The sequence below is a fragment of the Harpia harpyja genome, chromosome Z, assembly GCF_026419915.1.
Source record: "Harpia harpyja isolate bHarHar1 chromosome Z, bHarHar1 primary haplotype, whole genome shotgun sequence".
Lineage (NCBI taxonomy): Eukaryota > Metazoa > Chordata > Aves > Accipitriformes > Accipitridae > Harpia > Harpia harpyja.
In genome coordinates, this window is record NC_068969.1 from 62119141 (window position 1) to 62142821 (window position 23681).

Sequence of the window (23681 nt, forward strand, 5' to 3'; positions counted from 1 at the left end):
CAAAGTTGATGTTGTACCTCAGGATTCTGTAAATTTGCCATGCGGAGGACTTCTTTTTGCTGTTGTCCTGCATCAGGCAGTATCAGTTCTGCTGAGAAGGAGTCTATCTGGCACTTCTGCAGATAAATATGATGTGTTGCTCTCATGCAAAGTTTCCCTAGATTTTACCTAAGTTGGGAAGGAAGTTTGCGTACTGTAATCATAAAGCCTGTGCTCCCACCTTCTAGAGTCTGGCACATATCCTTCGTATTATTCTGAGACCACCATGAGAAAAACATGGCATATCAAAATTGCATGCAAACTAAACATGCATCCCTGGGAGGTGAGGAAGAAAATCCACTGTGAGATGGGAGTTTAATGGCAACAGGAGCACTCACTGGCATGTAGTTGACAGGAATCAGATGAATCCCAGTCAGCCTGGAGGTGTTATGACTGGACCATACAGAGAAGCAACCCTTTCCCTACCAAGCCTATCTGACCCCCCTCCCTCTGCCTCCCTCTATCATGACAGATAATCCTTTCAACTTCACTTTCACCAAAACAGAGAAAAGATACCAACTCTTTCTTCCAATGCAGGTACATCAAAACATTTGTGCTTACACTTACTTATAGGTAAATTGTGGCCAGCAGGATTAGTCCAAGAAACAAAGCCTTAATTTGGGAATTCGGACACAAACTGAAACACAGGAGGTTCCTCCTGAACATTGGGAAACACATTTTTACTGTAAGGGTGACTGAGCACTAGCACAGGCTGCCCAGAAAGGTTGTGGAGTCTCCATCCTTGGAGATACTCAAAAGCCATCTGGACATGGTCCTGGGCAAACAGCTCAAGGTGGTCTTGCTTGAGCAGGGGGGTTGGACCAAATGACTTTCAGATGTCCCTTCCAACCTCAACCATTCTGTGATTCTGTGAATCTGGCTGTGCTAGCACAGTGATCTGGCTCACTAACAGAATGTTTTCTGACTGACTAGTGTGACCTTGGGCCTGTCTGCACATCTCAGTGAAGACAGTCCTTTCATTTGCCATTGTAAACCACTTCCAGCTGCAAACAGAGCATCCCCATAAATAGATTTCTTTAAAGCATCTGCTTGACACAGCACAACCAATCAACTATTACTAAAGAAGGTTCAGAAAAATCAAGATTAAGCAAAGATAAGGATGTAATTGCTCTTTTTCAGGGTGTCTTCTCAGACCTGCTTCCCATCTGCTGTCAAGAGAAGAACAAGCAAGGGATGACTGGAGGGAATAACAGTGTTCTTGCCAGTGAATGTTAAAGCAGCAATGCCTAGGCTGTGCAACAGCAGGAGCTTCCCATACAGGCGATAGTTTCCTATCACTCATCTTATCGGAAGGCATGACACATTGCTTTTCGACCCTTTTGAAAGAACTTGGCCCTGGTGTAAGCAAAAGTTTTTTTTTAAAAAAAGCTGCTTCCCACAACCTCATAGGGTGAGACCCACTCCTTAGAGAAGGTTCATTATGTGTAATCAAGAACAAGAGAGAGTAACTCTTCTTGGTTAATGGGTCTGTCTGCTTCACGCTGCAGCAAACCAAATAAAACCCTGTCTTTGGAGCTAGTTGTTGGACCTGGGACTGCTGGAAATGAGAGTTAAACTGAGCTAGAAAGAGTCAGACCAAAGTTTTGTCCTGGCACAGTCACCTGTGCCTCACTGTCCTAGGTTCCATATCAGGTACAGTTTGATTTGCATCCCCGATAACAACTCAAGGCACTTCTTGGCCCTCTGTGAGCAGTGCAACAAGGAAAGCCAAACTCTTCCTGAGCATCCCCACTAAGCACTTCAATCACCTCCTTCCTTAGCTGAAGCTGCAGAGGCAAGCTGTGCGTTTATTTTAAATAACTTTGTGCATCACTCTATTCCCCTGCTCTTTTTAGCAGAAGCTGCCAAATAGCAACAATGGCCTTTGTTTTCTTTGCTTGAGACTTCACTTCAGCAGCCTTCCTGCTCAATAGAAACTCCAGTCCATCAGCATCATCTCCACTCAGTTATGTGGAGGCTTGAGAAGCAGCAAGCTACATTTAAAGATGGCAAACAGGTTAGGAAAGCAATCACTCAGGACTGAGCTTTGGTGCTTCCAGGAAAACACCTGGATAGCGACACTTCATCAGCTGTAGGAAAGCTACTGATCCAACTTTGACCTTACGGCAGGAACAGTGGGTAGATGTGTAGCATCCATATTAGTATCCAAAGAGTCCTGGGAGTGAAAATATATTTCAAGTCAAGAGTCACCTACCTCTGCTGTGACTATTTGTTATAAAGCAAGGCTCCTTCCCCTTTATGCTTCTACCAAACAAGTGAAACAACAGTCTTTCCTAGCACAGGGCTGCTTGCATGTTAACTTCTCTGCCACTTTGCACTTTGGAAGCAGCAGGCAGCAATTAGGTCCGCTCTTTGTTTATTGTCAGTTTAACTTCTCTTGCCAGCTGAAGAATTCTGTGGCAGAAAAATGCTGAGACTACAGGAGATGCAGAAAAAGCTGCCCTAGCAGGTGAGGAACCTGTGAGTTTAGGACTGTATTCTAGTTCGGTCACAAGTTCTCAAACCACCTGTAGGAAACACCCTGCCAGACCCACAGACTGAGAGGGACCAAATTAAACAGAGCCCTTTTTGTCTTGAGTCTTTCACCCAACTGAAACGGAGTAACTTCAAAAACTGCTTGTTCCCTTTTGGAGTCACTCTCCCTGAATACTGGAATGATTGGTTTTATTGCTGCTAATACTTACAGACAGTGAATTTCAAAGTCTTGTGAATATTTCATGGAAACAGAAGAACAGCACAAATAAATTTACATAGATATATTTAACTTTGCAGATTGATAGAAAGTGATTTTCAGCAGGACTTTAATAGTAGGTATTCATCATGGGCTGGGAAGTCAGGGCTTCACTACAATGTAAGTGTGACATAGCTGACCCAGATTTTAAAACTGGAAATGCTAATACATGTAGCCATCACGGGGCAGAAGCTGTGCTTATGGACCAGTCTAATGAGAAAGAATATTTGTCTACTACGTGAAAGAGTAGAAACTAGGTTAAGGCAAAGCAGTGAAAGCAGTGCCTTGCACAAAACATCTCCAGCTATAACGTCAAAGTGTGACCTAGTGAACACATGATACTTAAAAGTCAGAGGGCCTCACTTTCATTCAATTCACAGCTAGTCATTACTGCAAGTGTGAGGAATATATACAAAAGAAAATAAGGGGATGAACTCAGTTAATTAATTGTTCCCTGTGAATTATTTATTCAGCTCAAAAAATAGCCACAGGTTTTGCTGCACAAGGAGAAATTTCAAAGTCATTCCACAGAAGCTGCTTACTAATTCCTTGGTGAAGACAGAGCTTGTAGTGAGAGGGTATAAAGCAGAGCCTGAGCAAACTGCTTAAGACACTTCAGGTGAAATGCTGACTTAAGTGAGTTTTGCCATCAACTTCAGAGCCATTGTTTCCCCTCCAGCTCAACAATGATCATAGCTGTCTAATAAAAAACTGGCATTCAGATACTGCAGGCAAACATCAATTTTTATACATGGCTTTTCAAAGCCAAGGCTGACAGCTTCACACAGCTGTCTGTGCATATGTACCCTCTGTGTGACGCTAATGCTCTCTGCAAAAAGTACTTGTGTATTAGAGTCTGATCCTGCAGAGCACTGCGATTCAACAGAGCATTTAAATGTGGAGCGGGTATTTAAGTGTTTAGTTGGACCACAACGAAGAACCCAATGCCTTGTAAGATAAGCTCTGACACAACATGTATTTTAACCGGCAGAGCAACAAGTTTGTGGTAGTTTTGAAACAACTGGAGCAAAGCTTTGAAGTATCTTAGGTCAAGTAAATATAATGTTTTGGGTTTTTGGTGGGTTTTTTTTAAAGCAGAAAACAGGAATCATTCCAACAGACACTTTAGATGATGTGCCAGAAACACATAGTAATGATGATATACATTGTAAGGTTAAAAAAAAATTAAATTCAAGCATGTTATTCAGTCTTCTCTTTTCAAAAATTACTCACATCCTGCCACGTTGAAGTTGATATCATCGACTTAGTATACAAAAAATTAAGAAAGTTAGATATTGTTGTTGCTGTAGTCATTACTGTCATTATTATTCTAAATAATTAAGCATTTCTTATAACCACAGACCATAAGGAGGGATGAGGCATCATGTTGCTGGATCAGCTTAATAAGAACCCCACTTTTTCCCTTTCCTTTAAAGACAAAACATCAAAAGCTAAAATCAGACTCCTGAAACCAAACATACGGAAATTCACTGCTTACAGATGGATGGATAGACTTCACGGCTCTGCTTCCATAGCATTGTTTACATGAGGAAAGCTTTAGCCAACTTAGTAAAGTACCCTAAGTCATCACATTTAGTATTTTCTTTAAATCCTTTAGTCCTGAAGTGATGGGCCAAGTATCTAGAGTGAAATAGGGTTGTGTTTTGCAGGCATTTATTCCTTTTAACTGTACAGAGGCAGCAGCCTTTCTCAGCAGAAATAATGCCCTAATCTTAGCGGAAGTCTCACCTTTCCCTTCTGCTTGTCTTTTTGGAGTCTCTTAAACAAGGAATCAGTTTTGACACCCCTCTGTCTTGCTGTGAGTGCCACAAATTTTAATCTGTTTTCTTTAATGCATCAGGCCTTGTGTTTCAAGTCACGATCACACTAGAAGTCAGTCTTCTGTTTTGACTTCAGTCAAGAGTACACTAGAATCTCAGCTTTTCTGTTAATTAAAATGTCTTTAAAACAACCATGAAAACACAGGCTAGGGAAGTTCAAAAGTAGAAGACAGTTAAATATTTTTATACTGAGTCAGAAAACTGAATTTTTCTTCCTGAGAACTAACTCACAATTTTTGAACATCTGGGGCTGAGATGCATGTCAAACAGAAGAACTGTATTTGCTCAAGAAAGGTTATGAGTAGTGTCTTTAAAATGAAACCCAACACAAGGTGTGTCATTGTGGTTGGCTTACTGGCCATCATCACAGATGGCACGGACAACAGGAAATGTGTCTGCAAGCAAGGTGGCAAAAGCCCTGGTCTGTTCATGTAGCTTTTCCTGAAAAGAGAGTCAAGCTGGGCTCTCCTGGTAGCTTCCTGCTTACCATGTGCTCTCAGGGCTTGGGCAGGTGCTCAGATTTTGATGCAGTGATTTAAAATACTATCATCATTATGCATTCATCTTCTTTTCTACAAGGATTAGCAAATATTGTGTGTCCTGGTCCCAGCATGTTAGAGTTTAAGACTAGTAAAGAAGAGTTATTCATACAGGTGTCTGTGAAATTCCTCCCCTGTGCAGCATCTTAAAAATGCAACATGGCTGTCCAAAGGCTAGTGAAGTATTTTACAGTAATCAAACTCTGATGTGACAGGAAACTACTCCACACTGCAGATCAGTGTTATTCACAGTTTGCTTTACAATTAAGATGTATGCTGTTAAGAGCAGCGCTGAAAGAGCAGTTTATTACTCCTGAGTTCACAAGAAATCTTCTTTGGTCCTATAAAAAGCAACAGTATCATGTTATCAGAAGTGCTGTTGACTGTAACTGTAACAACTTGTCTTCTATATGTAGACATTTCTCATTTTTAGGAGAGTCTTACAACATGCAACCAGTTAAAAAAAATAATTTGCTTCCTACTTACTGCATCCTTCAAAGACTTCTCTGGAAAACACAGGGACGTTTGCTTGCCAGAAGAGTGTCTTTCATTAACTGAGTCTCTCTGAGCTGTACCTTCAACACCAAGCTATGAATAATACCCTTGATAGAAGTGGCTCCAAACCGAACACAAATGTTAAGAAAAAATGCCTGCAGGGATGTAGCAACTGCTGAGGAAAAGATTTAGCTATTGCTGTTCATGGTATTCCGCTGCATTGTAATCCAATTTCAAAATAGAGCAAATGAATGGAATTAAACAAGAGGGAACAATAGGTCATATTATAACACCATATTAAGACAGTTACAACAGGGGAATTACGTAAACTAACAATGCATTAGTCATCCATAGGCATTTTCAGCAGAAAAATTGAGTTGCCATGGAAGATGCTGATGGCGTTTAAAAACCAAGGAAGTGAGAGCCTGACAGTGTGGGTGTACCTCCGTTAGAGTTACTGGTGGCCAACAGATACACCAGGGCTGAGGCTGGCCTGATGTAGGACATCTTTGTTATTTACAAACCATCCTTTTGCTATCAGTGCTATTAAGGCCTATATGACACAATAAGTTTCTTGGAGATACAATGTTAAAGAATTCAGATTTACAGAGCTGAAAAATTATCAGGAGAAAAGTAACACTGTCAGGAGAAGAAAAAAGACTTCTCTATATTGATGCTAAAGGCTTGTATTTCAAGGCTGCACCAGCGGTGCTGACCATTAACAAACCAGTGCAAAGGAAAGGAATTTGCAGGAATTCTCTTCCATATCTCTGTTTTCTTCACTATTTTTCCACTCATTAGGATGCTTTTGACTCATCCCCCTGAGTAGGACTAATCATCAATACAATTAAAGCATGAGACTTCTTCCCCAAAAATGCCACTGCATAGCTTTTATTCCTTCACCTGTGGGATTCCAAAATACCCAAGTATTTCTTGTTTTGTCTTTTTACCACAGACCCTCACACTTGTATTTTCAGTGGGAACACAAGCCATTTTGGTTTATAAGCCCCTGCCAAAAATAATTAGACCCCTTTCTCTAAGGGTCAGCCATATGGAGGTAGTGCCCATATGATACTGCCAAAGGTGTTCATCTTTTTTTCACTGAAAAAATCAAGTCACTCACCAAAGAGAGCTGCCAGCGTTAGTAGTTCAGTTTCTTCTCCTCAAGTACAAGCAACACCAGTCCCCAGGTGCTCCCCAGCACAGCAGAAAAAACAGAGCAACTGGCTGAGGTGTAGCAAGGCAAGAGAGCTGCTCTGGGGAGGTGAAGGAAGAGATGCTGGGAATGACTGGCCAACACCACTGCAGATCAAGAAGCCATTTCAGTACCACAAGGACACATTAATTCCTGGACTCTCTGATGCTCACAATTACAGATGGATGTTCCTCTTTGCTACTTTAGCTATCCTGACAGCACTATGATGTTTTGTCCAACATGAAGCTAGAAGTAACTCTTGAAGCTGACAGTAAGTTCACAGGTAGTGCAGCCAGAAGCTAGTTGAGAAGTTTTTCCTGCCACAAAGATTTATGTGAGTGTATGTTCCTTATCATTATAGCCAAGCAGATCAGAAGGACAAATTAAAGCAATACTGTTAGTTCCCCTCTTCTAAATGGTAATAACTGACCTGTCCAGGGAAACAGGGGGAAGTTGCAGTGCAAAGAAGTGCAATGGCGTATGTTGAGTCCCCAGCTAGTTGGTTGTAACAGCTGGGCCATACTGCTGCTTAGTGGGTTTTCTTCTTTTTCCAGGCACTTCATGTCTGTTCTCCTGTGTCTTGAACACTAACATCCCGTTTCAAGTATTTGAGGGGCATTTTTTGTCATAACTTCTTTGCTTAGGTTCTCCAGGGTGTTCAAGAATTTGAGTTTCCTGCTATGCATTTTGAAAAAAAATCTGACCCTTTTATTAGTTTGTCCTTATGACTCTCCACATGACTGAAGCGATAGTACCACTCTCCTTAACCAGGCACAACTTCAAGGGGTCCATAAACCACCGCAGACCTTGACAGTTAAAGACCAAATGAATTTTAAGGGCCAGCTTGCACTTGGGGAAATGCCCTTGCAGAGGCTGTAACTTCAAAGCATAATAACAACTTCTCTTTGCTTATTTATACTCTGATATCCACACCAACATCATCCCTCCAAGCCCTCCATATTTCAATGGGTTTCAAAATGAATGAGAAAAAGGATGACAGCAACAACAGAAAAATGGCAGGAAACAAATATCGCTAGCCTTTTCACCTGTGGACAAGGCTAAAGACAACAACAATCTGGTCTCTACAGATCCATTCATAAAGGGTCTATAGACCCTTTATGTCACTCAAGTGTCACAGAGAGAGATGTGAACTAACAAATACACACCTTGACAAACTGGAAATTCTAGAAGAAAATCAGATGTCACATCTCAGCAAATAAATGCTCTGAACACTTCAGTGTGTCGGCCTATCTCTTTTCTTGAGATCATAGCTGGATGAATCATAGAATCATAGAATATCTCAAGTTGAAAGGGGACCATAAGGATCATCAAGTCCAAGTCTCTACTCCTTGCAGGACTACCTAAAACTAAACCATATGACTAAGAGCATCATCCAGATACTCCTTGAACTCTGACAGGCTTGGTGCTGTGACCACTTCCCTGGGGAGCCTGTTCCAGTGACTGACCACCCTCTCAGTGAAGGACCTTTTCCTAATGTCCAATCTGAACTTCCCCTGATGCAGCTTCATTCCATTTCCTCGTGTTCTATTGGTGGTCACCAGAGAGAGGAGATCAGCACCTCCTCCTCCACTGCCCCTCTTAAGGAAGTTGTAGACTGCGATGAGGGCACCCCTCAACCTTCTCTTCTCTGAGCTGAACAAACCAAGTGACCTCAGCTGCTCCTCATAAATCTTGCCCTCAAAACCTTTCACCACCTTGGTCACTCTCCTCTGGACATACTTCAATAGTCTGATGTCTTTCTTATATTGAGGTGCCCAAAACTGCACGCAGTACTCAAGGTGAGGCCGCACCAGTGGGAGGCGTCACAGAGTGGGACAATCACCTCCCTCGACTGGCTAGCTATGCTGTGCTTGATGCACTCTAGGACACAGTTGGCCCTTGGTGCTGCCAGGGCACACTGTTGACTGATATTCAACTTGCCATCAACCCAACCCCCCAGATCTCTTTCCGTGGGGCTGTTCTCCAGCCTTTCATCCCCCAATTTGTACATATAAGCAGGATTACCCTGTCCCAGGTGGAGAATCCAGCACTTGCTCTTGTTAAATTTCATACAGTTGGTGACTGCCCAGCTCTTTAGTCTAACCAGATCTCCCTTTAAGGCCACTCTACCCTCAAGGGAGTCCACCGCTTCTCCTAGCTTAGTATCATCGGCAAAACCTCCTTAAGTACATTTGATTCCTGTGTCCAGATAATTTATAAAACCATTAAAGAGCACGGGCCCTAAAATTGACCCCCGGGGAACCCCACTGGTGACTGGCTGCCAGCCTGATGTAACCCCATTTACTATAATTCTTTGAGCCCAACCCATCAGTAAATTGCTCACCCAACATATTACGGACTTGTCTAAGTGTATGCTGGACATTTTGTCTAGAAGGATACTGTGAGAGACAGTATCAAAAGCTTTGCTAAAATCCAAAACCCCCACATCTACTGGCTTCCCTTGGTCAACTAGATGGGTGACCTTGTCATAAAAGGAAATTAAGTTATTTAAGCAGGATTTTCCCCTTGGGAACCCATGCTGGCTATGACCAATGACTGCATTGTCTCTCAAGTGTTTTTCAGTAACTCCCAGATAACCTTCTCCATAATTTTACCAAGCACTGAAGTGAGACTGACAAGCCTGTAATTACCAGGGTCTTCCTTCTTTCCCTTCTTGAAAACTGGGACAACCTTTGCTAGCTTCCCTTTGACTGGGTCCTCTCCAGACTCCCAAGTCGGTTGAAAAATAATGGAGAGAGGTCCTGCAACAACATAAACCAGCTCTTTCAGTACCCTGGGATGAATCCCATCAGGCCCCATAGATTTATGCACATCCAGCTGGAGCAGCAAGTCTCAAACAAGTTCAGAGTCGGCTGGGAGTTTATCATCCCCCCCAGTCATGGTCTTCCAACACAGGGCTCTGGGGGTCCCAGGACCCACCACTGATGTCGAATACAGAGACAAAGAAGGCATTAAACATCTCTGCTTTGTCTATGTCCCTATTTGTGAGGTGACCAACCTCATCAAGCAATGGACCAATGTTATCTCTGATCCTCCATTTGTTGTTAACATATTTTAAAAAGCCCTTTGTGTTGTCCTTCTGTATTGGCTTTGTGTGGCAAGGTTTTGGTAGCGGGGCGGAGGGGGGTTACAGGGGTGCTTTTGTGAGAAGCTGCTGGAAGCTTCCCCTGTGTCTGACAGAGGCAATACCAGCCAGCTCTAAGACGGACTCGCCGCCGGCCAAGGCCGAGCCAATCAGCGATTGTGGTAGCGCCTCTGTGATAACATATTTATGAAGGAAAAAAAGTTGCTGGGACACAGAAATGGCAGCCGGAGAGAGAGTGAGAACATGTAAGAGAAACAACTCTGCAGACACCAAGGCCAGTGAAGAAGGACGGGGAGGAGATGTTCCAGGCGCCGGAGCAGACATTCCCCTGTGGCCCGTGGGGAAGACCATGGTGAGGCAGGCTGTCCTCCTGCAGTCCATGGAGGTCCACGGTGGAGCAGATATCCACCTGCAGCCTGTGGAGGACCCCACGCCAGAGCAGGTGGGTGCCCGAAGGGGGCTGTGACCCCGTGGTAAGCCTGCGCTGGAGCAGGCTCCTGGCAGGACCTGCGGATCTGTGGAGAGAGGAGCCCATGGAGCAGGTTTTCTGGCAGGACTTGTGACCCCGCAGGGGACCTACGCTGGAGCAGTGTGCTCCTGAAGGACTGCACACCATGGAAGGGACCCATGCTGGAGCAGTTCATGAAGAACTGCAGCCCGTGGGAAGGACCCACGCTGGAGAAGTTCGTGGAGGACTGTGTCCTGTGGGAGGGACTCCACGCTGGAGCAGGGGAAGAGTGTGATGACTCCTGCCCCTGAGGAGGATGAAGCAGCAGAAATAACGTGTGATGAACTGACCGTAAATCCCGTTCCCCATCCCCCTGCGCCACTGAGGAGGGGTTGGTAGAGAATCCGGGAGTGAAGTTGAGCCCGGGAAGAAGGGAGGGGTGGAGGGAAGGTGTTCTGAGATTTGGGTTTATTTCTCATTACCCTACTCTGGTTGATTGGTAATAAATTGAGTTAATTTTCCCCAAGCTCAGTCTCTTTTGCCTGTGACGGTAATTGGTGAGTGATCTCTCCTGTCCTTATCTCGACCCACAAGCCCTTTGTTATATTTTCTCTCCCCTGTCCAGCTGAGGAGGGGGAGTGATAGAACAGCTTTGGTGGGCACCTGGCATCCAGCCAGGGTCAACCCACCACACCTGCACAGGACAGCTGGCCAGCTTGAACTCTAACTGAGCTTTGGCCACACGAATATTCTCCTTACAATGATGAACAGCATCTACTCTGAAGACCTGCAAAGGCAGCCTCTAGGCCTTGTCCCAGAGATCTCAGGGTGTATAATAATTGTGGGACAATCAGAGAGTGTATCTTGCTTTTAAATCTTCAAGTAATATCTTCTTCTAACAGAAAGCAATTATATCATCTTTAGCTTGTTGTAGAGATAGTAGACTGAACCCCTTGCAACTCTTCTTTCCAGCCCTTCAGCTAGGTTTGTAGCTCTTCTCTGAAATCTCTCCTATTGTCTAATTTTCTAGTGTTCACACAAAAACTAGGCATGTGAAAGATGAAACTCCATGATATTTATAGATAAGGAGCCCCAAGATACCAGTAGATTTTCAAAAGAATGCCCTTTTAGTTCCTGCACCAGAGCAAGTTCTGGTATTTTGTCAGTGTTCATGACCTGTGATTTCTTTCCACAGATGTTGTTTCCAGACTACTCCAAATCTTGCTCTCCTGTCAAACGCTATAGTCCTTGTTTCAAAAGCTATGACCTGAATCTGACTATATAAAAATGCATATTGTTTAGTTGCATCCAACTTACCAAGAGATCAAGGCCATGCTGTACCAATAATCTCTTCCTCTCCTTAACAGTCTGCCATGTTTTTATGGCTTCTTCCAGATGACTATTTCAGAATATCAAGCCAATAAACAGCTACTGTCTGATTCTACAAAGCCTGGCATCCTACGTCATGTTGATTTCTAAAATACTTCGCTCTCAAACCTGTTTCACAGCATGTAGGTAGTAGAGACTGCATGGGTACAAAAGTAAAACTCATACCATTCACCTTCAAACCAAACCAGATTCTCACCAACATCTCCAGTATGATCTCTGTGTGAAAATTGCCTGGATACACTTTGGCCATTTTTGTCTCAATTTGAAACTGAATTGCAAAAGGTTTTAAAAAGTAAGCAGACTAACGTACCTGTATGTGCAACTGTGACTTAAGCTGACACAGATGATCGTGGCATATTGCAAAGGGCCATGATTCAGATTTCATTCTAACAATGATAGCATTGTGTAAATGCTCCCCACCCCATATTCACCGACCAACATGACCTTAGAGTGAATAGTGATTGAAATCCCAGTAAGAAATAAACAAAAACACACACATCTCCATCACCAAAGCAACTTCAAAAAACCAAAGTCCTTGTTGGGGAGGATGAAGACCAACAGACCATAGCCTGTCCGCTTTCAGGGACAATGAAGGCTTCAACTTACTAAAGCAAAAGGCCTTTTTGACCTACACTTGAGGAAAGAAATGCAATATACTACACTTAAGCAGGCACTATCCACAAAGCAAAAAGAACAAACTTAGGTATTTTCTTTTTCTTAAGAAAAAGACCAAAACTATAGATGCATAAGAGAATAACAGCCTGGCACAAAATATAAGAAAGGAAACTAGAATACATTTCAGGAATATGGACCTAAAATAAATTTGAAAAATTTAACCTGAAAGGAACAAGCAAACAAAAAATTGCAATATTGACCTTGAGCTACAGATAAACTGTCCTATATATATAAGCTCCTCAAGCAGCTGCCTACATAGTACCTATCCTAGTTATCAATATTAATCTTCTGCATAAATAAAAGCTCTACATCTGTTTCGTCACCTATACCCATATGTCAGTGTTTCAGGAAATGCATCATACTTCACAAAACTGGTATCTTTTGCCTATGTTTTGCCTGTGTTAAATAACAAGGGGCAGCTAAACTGTTTTCCATGCAATCTTCTGCATAGTTCTCTGTATGTTACGTGGATTGTTGTAATTATCTTCTGGCCAGGTTACTAAACATTATATGGCATTCAGAAAAAAAAAATGCTGCAAACTTTGCAATAAATATTGGATATAAAAAGTTGTTTAAAGCTTCAATGTTTTGCCATTGAAAAAACATGAAAAAAATCTAAAATGTGCCTCTAAACATGGGAACATGATCCTTTCTGTTACAGTCGTACTGAGAAAAACAAAAGTGAAAAGTAGTGGAGATACATCACCATTTTAAAGTTCATCTGCCATTAAACCACTATGGCAGATTAATTTGTTGAGAGAAACTGAAAAGATAGAAAGTTTTAATTGAGACAAAAGGTGGTCACACATTGGAGCATGGCCAGGAGAGCCTTCTTAGTGTCCAGAGTAATGTCTGAAAGTTAGGTCAATTTCAAAGGGATTTATGAAATCAATACCACAATACAGCAGTCAATAGTTATTCTGTATTATTAACACAAATATTAAACTTCTTGAGAGATGCAGAAATAGCAAATGCCTCTGAACAATAGAGGAAGTTTAAAAAGAAGTATTGTCTTTTTATCAGTATCTTTTTTCTTTTATAAATGTCTACTATAAGCAACTATCTGATAATGTCAGTTTAAAAAAAGATGGCAACTCTGAGGTATGGAAGAAACTTCTTCTGAACTCCCAGTAACAGTGAGATTAAAAGATGACACCAGATTGTTTCATCTGAGAGGTCTCCTGGGACCCAGTTAGGAAAGCATGTGCAGTTGAGACAGCATTAGACCATGAATATAGCTTTCCATACAGAAATTTAAATCTCGAAGTCAGTGGATCTAATCAGAAGCATTAGTGTTCAAAATCATTACTGCAAATCACCAGCAGGAGCAAAACTATCAATCCTGCCTGCACCTGCAAAGAGATTATTCATCATTCCATGTTTGGACAACATTTTCAGAATCAAGTACAAAATTAGCCTCCTAGAACAGGAATTATACATCAAAAGAGGTCAGAACTGAAAACAAAAAAGCATGGCCAGTTACAGTTAAAAATCTGAAGAAGGTTTAAATTTAATTTGCATTTGTAAATGGACTACTTCTATTCTCTTGGCTCCCTTGCTATTCATCTTCTGAAGACATCTCTGAATACAAACCTAACTGAATGTTTCTCTTGACCTTCATAACTTGTCAATAAAGTAAGACATTTTCACAGACATTGCAGAACATACCGTTCTGCCAAAAGAAAATCCCAAGTAAATTAAAGGATTGAAAATCTGGCTCCAAGCCAGAGATAAAACCCTCATTTACCACAATTGGACAAAAACTCACTCCAGCTGAACAGAGATACTCAACTGCACAGCATCCATCAAGCCACTGCATGCTTTTTCTACATATCAGGAAGAAAGAAGTGTTAAGATACCCTTTTAGGTTTTATGTGGTTTCTAGTGTTATTGAAGGTATACCCACAATTGCTGAGGGGCGGGGAGGAAGTGGTTTGTGTCTCCTATAAGGTCCTCTATGACACAGCAAGTCTTGCTGAAGAAGAGTGTCACAAGTGCAGTACCAGCTACTCACTAGAAACCTACATGAATCATACAACGTGTTGTAGCAATAAATTACCTGGAAGTCAAGATGCTCATAATAACTTTACAGTGCACTGCCAGCAGACCTGAAGACCATTCCTGGTTTTCATTCCTTTAGCAAAATACAGGTAGATATTCAAAGACACCTAGGAATAACTCACCCTATTTCTCCTGCAACTTCTTAACAGGAAACTGGACAAAGTAAAAAAGATTCAAATGTCCAGATATCCATACACATTCAGCAGTTTTGAAGTTCCCAGCAAAAATGTTTGGAAAAGATACCTGGAAAAGCTACTATTTTCTTCTATGTTGTGTGTTTAAAATGTATCTTTGTTCTCAAATGTTGATACTTCCACTAAGATTTATGCCTACATAAATTCAGCCCCAGAATCTTTTGAAATATGTATATACCAGCTTGATAGCAGTGCCTTAATCTTCAGCAAAAGATCCAATCACCTCTTGGAAGGGTATTACTTTTCTTATCTAATTGTGGTTTTTGAAAAAAATATTAATCACCAGATAGTTTACAACTTCAACCTTGTCAAAAATCTTCTCTCCATCTGGGAAATACTCCCTAAATAAACTTCATCATGTTTTATTTTGCTTTGTTTTGTTTTAAATTCAAACTGTATACTAAAATGACTCTCAGAAAGGGTTGGTCATCAACTACAGTAATTTCACCATGTACTCATTTCCACTGTAATCTTCAGCTCACTGTTAATAGGAAGGTATCACCTCTCTACTAAAGAAAATTTGCATTTCATTAATATTCCATGTTATCTTTATTACTCTATTAAAGCATTACTACTCTTTAGAAGGATGTATATTGAAATGTGTATGAAGAGGTCCAAAAAATCTGGTTTAAAAGTGAATGCAAAAGTGTTGCCTAGTAGAGTACACATACATACTGAAACTTTCAGCTATGCAATTTACCACGTCAAGGGAGAAATATTACTTCAGACTATTCACTGAAATATCCCAAAGTGCCAAGCCACTTTCCAATGCAATTTAGGCTGGACTACAACCATAGCTTCAGGGTCTGTTCTCGTGTCAGTGAAAGTCAATGCAAGTTTTGCCACTGACTTCAGTACAGAAACACAGTCCAACGTAAATCAGAATTTTGGATACTTCCAAAAACCAATCAGATAACTGATTTTGCCCAAAATGTTTAGGATCAACTTGCTCATGATGCTTTAGGTTTCTGACACAAGACAATCAATGCATCTAATATAAAACATCAGTTAAAACCTCCCTAACCACATGTAGGGCTCAGCAAAATGCTTAGGTTAGAAGCAAATGAAAGGGCAGGAGTTCTCTCTGATAAGGTTTAAACATGCGTGACCTGCAGGGGACTACTGGCTACCAACAGTTGTCATAAATAAACAAATGACCAGTGCTCATAAACTTCTGCTCTCGGACAGTGATGCACAGAGACCGGATCCTGCCGAAGGTCCCCAAGGGCCCTGCCTTGCTGCTGGCTGAAGCAGCTGTGGCAAAGCTTTTGATTTCAGCACTGCAGATCAAACAACAGGCACTGCAGCACTGATCTCCACCATCTCCAGAAAAGTATTTGTTGAAAACTAGCAATAATGTGATACCACTATTATTCTCCCACCACCAGCAGAAATAAAACTCATCAGCACATCATGAAACAATGCCCGTTCAACAACACAATCCTTCTCTACACAGCTTGCTCTCCCCCAACTCAAAAACACTGGCAAACAGTGGCAGTAATGCAGAAAGAGGCCCAATGGGGCCAGCAGAAACTGCAGATACTTCACTTTCATACACAAAGTGGAAGAAGCCACCCACCTCTAGGATGAAGGAAGCAATGTGTGCCAGTAAGATACCCTGCAGGAACCACAAGGTTTATTTTATACCAGTCGTTTGTTCCCAGTATATGCAGTATTGGATTCTTAAGCACCGATGCTTGAGAGGAGCTGGTCATAAAACTCTGCACTTCAAAATAATTCATGAAAAAAATCACTATAAACATAAATGCTGTTTTTAAAAAACTATACTGAAAATTCTAACTGCCAGCCGATTCTGTGAAAATGTGTCTGATGGCAGATGATGTTCACTGATAGAAGGAATCAAAATGTATTTTCTGTCTGGGGTTGGTATGTTTCCCATGGTTATACATCTTCCAATACAGGAGTACTACAGTAGAATTAACTGTTCTCCATCAGCCTTGTACAGTGAACTGGCAAACATGAAAGCTGAGAAGGAAGAAGAATGCAGTCACCATGTATGTGGCCTGCCCTCACAGGAAAGACTGAATGTTTTGGACAGCTGTACCAAAACCTAATTGAGTTCCTATTCACCTGTTATGAATCAGATTCCCTCCCTCTGCTCAACTCCCAAATGCTCTTTCACACAAAGAAAGTACAAACACGTACATGCAGATAACCACTAAAAAACTGACAACTGTTCTTGTCAGAAAGCAGGTGGATTATAAATGAATTTTGACTGTTGCCATAGAAGACTAGATAGCACAATGAAAAAAAGATGCAGTATTATGTAGAGATTAGGGCTTTATGAATGTTCCTTTTTAAACCTCTGTGTTTAAAAAGTCAATATTAGGGAAATATTTTCAGAATGTTATAGAAAATATATGAACTAATTTACACAGGACATCTCAGGTTTTTATTTTGTCAGGCATTTAGCTTGGCTAAATGGCTGAGAGACCTAGTGTATGCAGAAAAGCACACATGTCTTTGTCAGAGTTTGACATTTTCGGATGTTCCTTACACGTCCCTGAAGTGACTGCTTCTTCCCTGCAAGTGAGAAAATCCCTTTGAAGCACGGAGATACCATAGCATCCCACATATGCAATACTTCCCAAATTCCTTCTGACTTACCTGCTGATGACCTCCTGCATAGACACGCATGATGTGGGGCTGACAGCTTGTACAGTTTCCACTTTCCCTTTTATTTCCACAGAGCATGCATACATTTTTCAAGGTAGCACATGAAAGTTTTTCTGAGTCATAAATTGCTACTCAGAGACCTTAGCTTGGATGCTGGTTTTGGAGCAATTTGTGGTATCAGTTGCTACCTTTTCTCAATAGCTACAGGACCATCACATACAGTTAGCTATAACGCAGTCAGGTGTTCTGTCTGCCCTCCAGAGCAAACTGGTATATTTAGCTAACAGTCTTATTTTGAATCTAAAACTTTGTTAAGTCAGAACAGACTTTACAATAGGTGAACATTTATAGTTTTAGTTAAAACTTGAAGATATACATCGTGCAGGTGTGCTTAAAATGTTCATTAGTGAGCTCATGCATAAAGTGCTAAATTAAGCACAGAGCTTCAAGGAAGGTGCTGGAGACCATTTGTCTATACAGCAACAGATCTGTCTACCACAGTGTGCTCTCTCCATCGATAAACTGATATAGCAGTTTACTGAACTATTTTAAGAATGAAAGTGCTGGTGTGCATGACTCACATTTTATTAAGGTAATGACCATGATGCATTCTATTTAGATATGCATCTCGTTGCTGAAGATGATCTTGGCACGAGAGCAGCAATATACTTATGCTATTCCAGAGCATTACACAATCATAGAAGAGATGTCTGCTTGTGGACAAAAGAAATGCTCACAATCAAATAAATAATTACAACTGCTACCAGAATGCAATCAAAACACATTACTAATAAGCACTGGAGTGCAACCCTTATGGAAATTATAGATATGCACATACCTACATATATAAATGAGGGGAATAGTTTCCAGGTTGTCTGAAAATAATTATTTAACCCATGTTTCCTGATTTTCTTTCCCCTGCAAAGACTTAAATCATCCCATTTCATATTTAGATGTATTAGAATTGCATCTTGCAAAGCAGATATTCTGATGTGAATAATCACCAATACTGTTTTGGAAGAAAGCTATCCATACTCGCAATTGTTGCTGCAATGCACATGGAGGCGCTTGGGCAGTGAGAATGGCACATGAGAAAATTCTGCTCACCTTCCTCACAGGAGTCATCCCAGTCAAAACATTGAATATGGAAGTGTGTGCGTGCATGGAAAAGGGAGGGTCATGCAACCATGTTATTTCTAGCATGTAAATTGAAACAGTAGTAAATTAAGGGGTGTGTGTGAGGTGGGTGGAAGTTGCACCCTCCGTTGATGCAAGGTCCCTGTCACAGCATCGACTCCACAGGCACCAGAGGCAATATCAAAACTCCCATCTGCTTCAAGGGCACAGGATTGGGCCCCAGGCAAGCAGGAAAGGTGAGCACTGCACTTTGAAGGAGTCCTTTAGCACCTCAAAAATTTGGCTGTTAGGATGAGTCTCTCTGTCTTAAAAAAGAATAACTGATGGGCAGACTGGGAAGGCTGCAAAATCCAGCCTGCAGAAGCCAGGTAGGAACACTACCCTCTGACTTGGCAGACAGAGCTAGTGACAGGCAGCTAAATCTCCGCAAGCAAAAGGGAAAAAGAGAAAACCCTTACAATTCAAGCAGCTGTTGAGGCAGCAACACAGACCAAATTCCAAAAGGGTCACCCAGGCAGGGTGCTCAATCAGGATCCATGTCCAGACCTTCAGCAGTGCACGTATCCCAACAAGAAGTACTAGCCAAGAAACACAAATAATTTCAGAGATTCCTAACTGGGGTGGATTGCTTTCAGATTACAAAACCAGAACCCTCTTGTAAAAATGGAAAATAACAGCGTATTCTGAAGAGGTATCAGTCATGCATCCACACTGCATATGCCTGCTTTACATGGACAGATTTCATATAAATATATACATTGAACACATACAAATATATAAAATCTGTTCCTGCTTACATCATGCCCTAAACATAGGATTTATACAGCTTTAAATAGGTATATATGAGAATGAAAGAGAAATACATTCAACCTGTACAGCTTCAATTCAACAAAGCACGCAGAGCACACAAACTCTAAAGAGTTATTTCTAGATAGTGGCACATCTTTTCTTTTAAAGAGATACATTAATCAATCTTAGCTAGCCTCTTACTGATCTTTATAGATAAAACCATTTAAAATGAACTATTGATGGAGTTTATTCTCAGTAGCACTGCGAAAAGGTACAAACCATAAGTATGAAGGAGAGTCAATTATTGAAAGGAGGTTTCAAGTTTCCCCCTTCCCCTGAATCTCAGCGCAGTTGTGAAAGTGACAGTGAAATCACATTGCTATTCAACGAGTGAGCTGACAACATGTTTAAAGTTTAGAATGAACTTTCTTATTCCTTCCCTATCCACTTTATAAGAAACATGTGTACATCAGGGAGAAACGTGACTCTTTAGACAGGGCTGCTAACCAAACCAAAATGATTTAGCACACAAATCCAGGGGCTGGATTGCTATGGAGGCCTGTAACATCCCCCAGAATTGTCTGTGTGCAAGCTACTGAATAAAGACAAAAATAGACTCCTTAGTGCAGGCAAACAGCAAGTCAACTATTTTTAACTCAGGTCTTCAAATGCATTTTTAAGTTGCTTAGATTTAGGAGCAATCCCTTAAGCATCTACAGGCAGTTTGACTTGATGAACAGCCATGAAAAATACTTTTCACATGTTCTGCATATCACATGCATATTATATAAAAATAAAATTTAATTTCTCATTAGATTAAATGGATTTTAGGCACCCTGGTGAGTTCATTTAAACAAATTTTCGTTAGTACAAACATATTTTTGCAAAACAAATTTGTGCCTGCATAAATACAATTAATCTGTTACTAGTCTCATCATATTGCTTTGTGGCAATCTCAAGAAATGAAAAAACAGTTAAAGTGCTTGCCTGTGGTCAACACACACAACACACACACTCCGTCTTGCCAACTGGTCATATTCTCAACTGTGTAAGGAAACAGCTATCTATAAAATTAGTATCCATGACTGCAAAGCTGGCCCATTCAAGTACACTGGATACTTAACTTCTGCCTATTAAGACTACTGCTTGAAGACAGTAAAACACATTGCAAGAGGGGACAGGGTGCTTGTAGTAAGAACATCTGGGCTGCACAGCAAGCATGACTGAACAAGTATACAGCTACTCCCTACATCAGAGAGCCCACTCCTGCCAGCTGTGGGCCAGTTGGTCTCCTGGCCCTTTTGCAGCTGCAGTGTGAGAAGCATTTTACAGCCCTGCAGAATTTATGGAAGGACACAGGGCTCTGGCATGAGCAACAAGTAGCCTTAGGTTGAGTGCCCCACTTTGCCTTCTACACAGAGGTGAGGAAGTCCAGCTGAATGCCAAAAGATGATCTCTGCTGAGGCTTTGTCTCCCAATCGACCTGCTTCTATGGGTTTCTACATAGATGTTGTATATTTCTTCTCATTAGTCACATGAGCAGTCCAGCATGGAAAGCCCTGGGATTATTTGCACGATTAATCATGCCAGCAAAACACCTACAAACCTAAGCCTTCATGAATGATGGCTGTGCCTTCAAAACAGTGGAGAAAATTTATGTCCACACTGACGTCTGTTTAAAGCCAGCAGAAGCACTTAACGTGAGCAGAGAAAACAGGGAAGGAAAAGTTTATGAACGTGAGGCAGCTCATGACTTTCCTGAATTGCTCATTTTTCTCTCCCACAGTCTCAAGAGAAGCAACCAACACTTTAGTGGGCACAGGAGCAACATTTTCTTCAAAATAAACTCAAGCAAAATGACCTATTCTCATCTCAGAAACAAATTTATAAATTGGTCTAGTATTATTAATCAGAAAAGCAGAGGCCAAAGTCAACAACGGTGAGGTACAACTTACAAGCCGGGACACACCAGCAAGTGAAATACAGATCCCACTGAACCACAAAGGACTTTGGGTAGGCACTGAATGGAGTCTAGATTTTACTAGCTGTGACTCCACCGAACCCAAGATTTTCAGAGTCCCATTTAGACAGGCCTGAATGCCTGTGCCAGCTTTCATTCTGTAGACAGAACCGCCACCTTTAGAAATACATTTTGCCAGCTTCTGTGCAGCTGGGGAATTGTCCTTGCCCATGGCTAACCTGTCTGATTATACAATAGCCTCATGATCACACAGTTTAACTCCTCTCAGCCTCATGATCACGCAGTGTAAATCATCTCAGCCTTTGTCTGGTAACGCCTGTGGCAAACTGTGCTGATTACCTTTTAAACAGGCAGATTCCTTTCAACTTCAGGAAAAAAAAAAACATTCTTCCAAGTGCCATACATTTACAGCAAAACGCTTGCAGAGTTCAGTTACCGCTAAGTCCAAGTGACTATCTAGGAGCTAAGACCTGTGGATAACTGAATGCAAAAGCATGGCTTCCTCACGCCTGCCCCCCCCCCCCCCCCCCGCCCCCTGCCTTGAGCAGCTCAGAGAAAGGATTTTTTTTAAAGATTCCAAGATTAACAGCATACCAAAAATGCAAAAGTGCTGTTCATTGTTTATGCAAATGAAGAATATTTGTTCTAAGAAATGCTGCAGAATAACAAAGGAGGACAAGGTTCAGCTGCTGTAGGAAAGAGAAGCTGAATATTGGCTGCAAGAAGGAAAGGCTTGAAAAGAAGTGTATAGTTACTACTTCTTTTACATTGAGAGAAGTTTCCACTGTAAGAAATACGTTTACTCCTAGGAGTAAGGACGTATTATTCCCCAACAATCAGCGTTAGTCATGATGCGACTCGAGACTAAGAAGATGCACGAATAATGCAGCTAAGCTTCAGCTGACCTCAAACTCGTTTAAGCTAATGCACAGCAAAACCAGAGTCTGTGTTTTCATTTGCAAAACTGCAGAGTGCCACGGAGCTACTTTATCTCGTCCGTTGCAAGCAGATGTTGAGGAGAGGTTGCCTAGAAATGCAAACCGAAAGCCCCAGCCAGTTCTGGACGGCTACCCCAAGTTGTGCTTGTGTCACCCTACGTTCTACCCGACTACTCGCGCCCTCATCCGCCGGCCGCTTTCCGCGATGACCGGACTGCAAACCCCGTGGGCGGACCGAGCGCGGCCCGGCCAGACGCTTCCACCCCGCGCCCAGCGACCCTCCCGCTCCCGCCCAGGCAGCATCGGTACTACATCGCAAGGCAGCGGCCAGGGAAGCAAACCCTCCTCCCCTGCGCGCCTCTCCGCGCCGCCCCGCCTGCCTTCAGACCCGCCGCGGAGCAGCCGCGCCCGCCGCCGCCGCGCTCAGCACCGCGGACAGCGCCCCGCGGGGACCCGGCGGCCGGCGGCGGCTTCCGCGGGGCGCCCGGCGGGGCCGCCCGGGGCCGGGACCCGCCGCCCCGGGACCGGGAGGGCGGGGGGCGGCCTGCCGGCTGCCCCGCCGGGGCGCGCAGATACGCACGCACACACGCGCACGCACACACGCGCAGCCGCGCGCACACGCGCACACACACCGCGGCGCCGCCGTCACTCACCACATCCGCCGCAGGGCGCCCCGACGCCGCCGCCGCCGCCGCCGCCGCCCGCCGCCCCCGGCGCCGCGGACGCCCCCCGCAGCGCGGCGGCGGTGGCGCCGGGCGGCCGCGGCTCCATGCGGAGGGCAGCGGCGGCGGCTCGCGTCCCCCCGGCCGCCCCGCGGAAGCCGCCGCCGCCGCCGCGCAGAGCCGGAGCGGGAGGGCGGGGAGCCGCGGCCGCATGGTGCTGCCCGCCGCCCCGCCCGCCGCCCGCCCCCTGCGCACCGCGCCGCCCTCCGCCGCCCGTCCGGCGGGGCCGCCTGGCTGTGGACCCCCGGCGGCCGGGGCTCTCCGCGGACCGGCAGGAGCACCCCCCCCCCCCCCCCCCCCCCGCCCCGGGCCCCCAGCCCACCCCGGCGGTGGACAGGGATCTCGTCCCTTCCTCAGCGATTCTGCTTCGTTCCCCCGAGTTCGCCCTCGTCTGTTACCTGCCACGCACATCGCATGCCCCTTTCGTAAATCGAAGTGGATAGTGTTGCTCGTGGGGGATCTGCAATAGCCGGAGGTAGTTCGCGTGCTTCCTAACAAGTTCCTCGCTGAGAAAACCCCCGCCGAGCCTGCGCTGCGCTTGACCGGGGCACAGGCTTGAGCAAGGGTCTCATACGCCCCCAGTTACTGCTACATGAAGCACACACAGGGCAAGAACTCCACTCCCCGAGTAGCTCTAAGTGTAAGGGGACACAGTAGGCAAACAACCGTAAATGCACAGGCAGGAAGATTCAGTGTTGGAAGAGCTTGCTGAAGAACACAGATTTCTCACTTTTAAGTGAAAC

General features: G+C 43.4%; 1 long non-coding RNA gene across 1 annotated transcript in view; it reads right to left on the reverse strand.

The window, feature by feature from the left end:
- The window catches only part of LOC128137260 (uncharacterized), a 197214-nt gene extending 174318 nt beyond the window's left edge, over nt 1–22896 (reverse strand). The window contains exon 1 of the long non-coding RNA XR_008233642.1: nt 22870–22896. This is a non-coding gene — a long non-coding RNA (uncharacterized LOC128137260). The remainder of the gene's footprint in view (nt 1–22869) is intronic.
- Between the last annotated feature and the right edge of the window lie 785 nt (nt 22897–23681).